The sequence below is a fragment of the Ornithorhynchus anatinus genome, chromosome 7 (assembly GCF_004115215.2).
Source record: "Ornithorhynchus anatinus isolate Pmale09 chromosome 7, mOrnAna1.pri.v4, whole genome shotgun sequence".
Taxonomy (NCBI): Eukaryota; Metazoa; Chordata; class Mammalia; order Monotremata; family Ornithorhynchidae; genus Ornithorhynchus; species Ornithorhynchus anatinus.
Genome location: NC_041734.1, coordinates 64,860,871 through 64,865,840, shown reverse-complemented (window position 1 = coordinate 64,865,840; position 4,970 = coordinate 64,860,871). Strand labels below are relative to the sequence as shown.

The 4,970-nt window shown below is 44.1% G+C and overlaps 1 non-coding gene across 1 annotated transcript; it reads left to right on the top strand.

Moving 5' to 3' along the window:
• The first annotated feature begins 2,504 nt into the window (after positions 1 to 2,504).
• On the top strand, positions 2,505 to 2,642 carry LOC114813358. The gene has a single exon (XR_003761080.1). It is a non-coding gene; the product is annotated as a small nucleolar RNA SNORA7 (small nucleolar RNA).
• The last annotated feature ends 2,328 nt before the right edge of the window (positions 2,643 to 4,970 follow it).

Below are 4,970 nucleotides of genomic sequence, written 5' to 3'. Positions count from 1 at the left end.
TCTCTGTAAACTTCTTGAGTTCTCCTTTGGAGAAATTCACTCTCATGGCTTCAACTGCTACTTCTATGCAGATGATTCCCAAATCTACATCTCCAGCACTGACCTCTCTCCTTCTCTGTAGTCTCATATTTCCTCCTGCCTTTAGGACATCTCTAGTTGGATGCCTATTGACACCTCAAACTTAACATGTCCAAAACAGAACTCCTCAAATTCCCCCCGAAACCCTGTCCTTCCCCTGACTTTCCCATCACTGTAGACTGGACCGCAATCCTCCGTCTCGCAAGCCCATAATCTTGGCATTATTCTCAACTCATTCCTCTCATTCGACCCTAATATCTAATCTGTCACCACATCCTATCAATTCAAGCTTCACAACATCGCTAAAATCTACCCTTTTCTCTTCACACAAACTGTTACCACAGCCATCCAAACACTTAACCTATCCTACCTTGATTACTGTATCAGCCTCCATGCTGACTACCTCTTTACTTCCTGTTTCTCCCCACTTCAGTCCATACTTCAGTCTTCTGCCTGGATCATTTTTCTGACAAAACCATTCATTCATTCATTCAATAGTATTTATTGAGCGCTTACTATGTGCAGAGCACTGTACTAAGCGCTTGGGATGAACAAGTCGGCAACAGATTCAGACCTTGTTTCCCCACTCCTCAAGAACCTCAAGTGATTGCCCATCCACCTCTGCATCCAATAGAAATGCTTTTCCATTGGCTTTAAAGCACTCGATTACCTTGTCCACTTCTATCTTACCTCCCCAATTTCCTACTACAACTCAGCCTTCGCTCTTCACTCCTCTAATGCCGGCCTTTTCACCGTACCTCGGTCTCATCTATTTCTCCACCGACCCTTTGCCCTCATCCTCCCTCTTGCCTCCTTCTTCATATCCAACAGATGTTTGCTCTCCCCTATTAGGGACACATCTCCTTCAAGAGGGCTTTCCCGACTAAGCGCTCATTTCTTTTTCTCCCATTCCGTTTTGCATTGCCCTTGCAATAGTATCTGCACCCTTTCCTCACCCCTTCCTCAGCTCTGTAACTCTTATGTAATACTAATAATAATGTTGGTATTTGTTAAGCGCTTACTATTTGCCAAGCACTGTTCTAAGCGCTGGGGTAGGTACAGGGTAATCAGGTTGTCCCACCTGAGGCTCACAGTCTTAATCCCCATTTTACAGATAAGGGAACTGAGGCACAGAGAAGTTAAGTGACTTTTCCACAATCACACAGCTGACAAGTGGCAGAACTGGGATTTGAACCCATGACCTCTGACTCCCGAGCCCGTGCTCTTTCCACTGAGCCACACTGCTTCTCTCCTATATAGTCATAACTTATTTATTCATATTAATGTCTGTTTCCCCCTGTAGGCTGTAAGCTCATTGTGGGCAGGGAATGTGTCTACCAATTCTGTTGTACTGCACTTTCCCAAACAGTTCAGTGCTCTGCAAACAGTAAGTGCTCAATAAATACGACTGATTGACTGGCCTGGGTCCTACGATTCCAAACTCAGGGTTGAATCATGTTACACCAAAGACAAGTCTGGCCTGATTTGGACTCAGTTCTCTCTAGTCCATCTCTAACTATCCAGGTTGTTTCGGGTCTGGGGAGGGGAGTATGATCTGGAGTGTTACTTTCCACAAATGCAAGGTTGTAACATAATACTTCTGAAAACACTGGAAGTAGTGGAGCCTAAAGGAAAGAGTTAGAGGACCTGCGTTCTAATCCCAGCCCTGCCACCTCCCTGCTGTTTGACCTGGGGCAAGTCATTTAACTTCTCTGTGCTTCAGTTTTCTTACCTGTAAAATAGGGATTAAATACTCACTCTCGCTCTTACTTAGACTGTGAGCCCTATGTAGAACAGGGACTAGGTCAAACCTGATTATCTTGTAACTATCCCAGTGCTTAATACAGCGCTTGGCACATAGTAAGTGCTTAATAAAGATTATTAATGCCATTATTACTATTACTGTTAATAATAATAATGCAAAGGGCAGTGCCCCCAGCAAAATTCCTCAATTTGCTCCCTGAAATCAAATTCATGGGTTTGATGGAGGATCACTGTAAAGAGCAGCCATCATCTGAAAAATCTTCGCTCTCAAGTACTTTCACAAAAAAGAATTAAAATTGATTTTCAGTGTTCTGGCAGCAGTCCGAGAACCCAGTCCCCACAGCAGCGCTTCCCATAGACGACATCACTTATCGGAGTAGGTCAGCATCAGCGATTTTGCAGATAAATAATTTATACGGATAGTTAATAAAATAATGGAGCATTCCATGAGAAGGCAGTTAACAGGAGACACCTGACTGCCTCTGTTTCCCATACAAGGAATGACACAACCGACTCTGACATAGGACTGAACTCCACACTCAGCAAGTTAAAGAAGGATTCCCTCCATGTCCATGTTTAACAAGTGGCACTGAAGGGAGTCAGAGGGTTCATTTTTCCCCGAGGCCTAATCTGAACACTTCTCAGACTGTAAACTTGCTGACATCCTCTCAGAGTCGCACCTGGAGAGTTTCCAGTACTCTACCAGTCTCGACTATGGGAGGAAGAGTCAAGCAGAGGCCTATCCATTCCATTTCTAGCTTGGGCAGTGGCTAGAGAGTGGACGGCAATCTGCTACAAGTCAAAACTCACCTGTGCTGGGCAGCAGTGGCATGAGAGAGAGTCGAGGGCGGAGACTCAAATTTACTGCATTGAAGGAGGCAATGGCAAACCACTTCCATATTTTTACCAAGAAAACTCTGTGGATACACTACCAGAACGATTGCAGATGGAGGAGGGACGTTCTGGGGAAGATGCGTCCATGGTGTCGCTACGGGTCGGAGATGACTCGATGACATAAGACAAGACAAGCTCGCTAACAGCAGGGAACACGTCTACCAACTCTCTTGCATTATACTCTCCCAAGTGCTTAGTACAGTGCCCTGCACACAGTAAGAGCTCAGTAAATATCACCGATGATGATTTCGCAATCAACCAATGACACCTCTTGAGCTCTAGACCCTGTACTAAGACAGTCCAGAGTGCTAGATGCTAAGCATCTAAGCACTTGGGAGAGGGTAAAAGGAGCGAGACATACAATCATAAGGAAAAATTGTGGATCGGGACAGGGTATAGTGTCTTTCCCAGAATGACACTCAAAACTCCCTCAGCTGGTAACATCACTGAGTAGAATTAAGCAAAGTGGTGGAATAGAGGAAGCAAGAAGAAAACACTACACCTGTGAAATGTGAGCGTGAGGGTTATCTCCTTCATTTGATCTGTGTAATAGCTTGAAGCTGCCTAATCCCCGCCAGGAGCCTTCCTTCATGTAGCAGGATTATTCCCTGAATTTTCTAGTCTAAAAGAGATTTTAGCCAATAAGGTTTTGCCCCCAAGAGCCCTCTAGTCTCCTCCCAGCATTGCCCTGGGAAGTGGTGGAGCTTCCTTCTTTGGAAATGAAGGGAGAAATCAATACTCATTTCCAGAAAAATCCCAAAGCTACATGTTCCTTAATAGCACAACCGTGGCTAATTCCCTTTTAACACAAATCAAAAGGGAATCAGAAGACCATTAATTACATTGAACAATTTCAGGATCAATTTGAAACTGTTCCGGCTGGTGTGGACAGAGATTTTTTGTGTGTGAATACATCCTTGGGATGATTTCCAAATGACCCAGGTGTTCACTGGAGAAGAAATAAGCAGTACCTTTACCGGATCAGCCCAGATGGTCCATAGAGCCCAATGTCCTTCCTCCAGCTAGAGAAGCAGTGTGGCCTAATGGATAGAACACGGGCTCAGGAGGCAGAAGGACCTGAGTTCTAATCCTGGCTCTGCCACTTGTCTGCTGTGTGTGACCTTGGGCAAGTCAATTAATTTCTCTGTGCCTCAGTTACCTCATTTGTAAAATGGGGATTAAGACTGACAGGGTCTGTGTCCAACCTGATTAACTTGTATCTACCCCAGCGTTAGTGTAGTACTTGGTACATAGTGAGCGCTTAACAAATACCATTTAAAAAAGAAAAAAAAAGGAAGCTAAAGGGTTCTTGGAGGAACCAAGCTATGGTTACCTTCCTTGGCATTCACCCTGATGGGCAGCTGCTACCCTTATCCTCAAAAACCCAAAGTACTAGTCTCCCCTTCTCGTTCCCAGCCTGATTTGTGTATCCGGAAGCCCGTAGGATGGCTAGCTTATGTTCCTCCCTTGAAATCAATCAATCAATCAATCAACCAATCAATCAGCCGTATTAAATCATCGCTTACTGTGTGCAACACACTGTACTAAGCACTTGGAAGAATACAACAGGGTTGGTAGATAGGTTCCCTGCTCTCAATGAGCTTACAGTCTAGAGTCTTGAAATTCCAAGGATGCCTTTTCCCCCAGAGGTCTGAATTTTCTAATTCCTAACTTGAACGCTCCAACTTGACCCTTATAAGCGCTGAAGGTTTATATCCCAGAAAAGTTGAGCATAACCTTCCCCTTAACCTCTTCCCATTTAAACTTCCCTCCCTCATCCCCCTGCAGCAACCCAGAGCCAGATTTCCATTAAAACCACATCTAAAAGGAGAAGAAATCATAGGACATTAAGGTTCAGGCCAGGATTCTCTTAAGCTTGGACAGTAGCAGTGCCATTTGCAAAACATCACTTTTTTCTTTCTCTTGCAATCTCACTGTGAGCGGGGAACATGTCCATCAGCTCTGCTATAATGTACACTCCCAAGCACTTAGTACAGTGCTCTGCACATAGTAAGTGCTCAATAAATACCATTAGTTCATTGACTAATACACTATCAAGCAGTATCAAGTACTAGTTATTCTTTCTCTGCCTGGAATCTCAAAGTGCTTTCACCAAGCATCTAATTAATTAAGCCTAATTGATTGAAATGTAAAATGGCTTTCAGAGAGCCCCAGTAATGTAAGAAAGTCCTCTATAGCCCATAGGAATATTCTGGAGAAAGTATTTATTACAT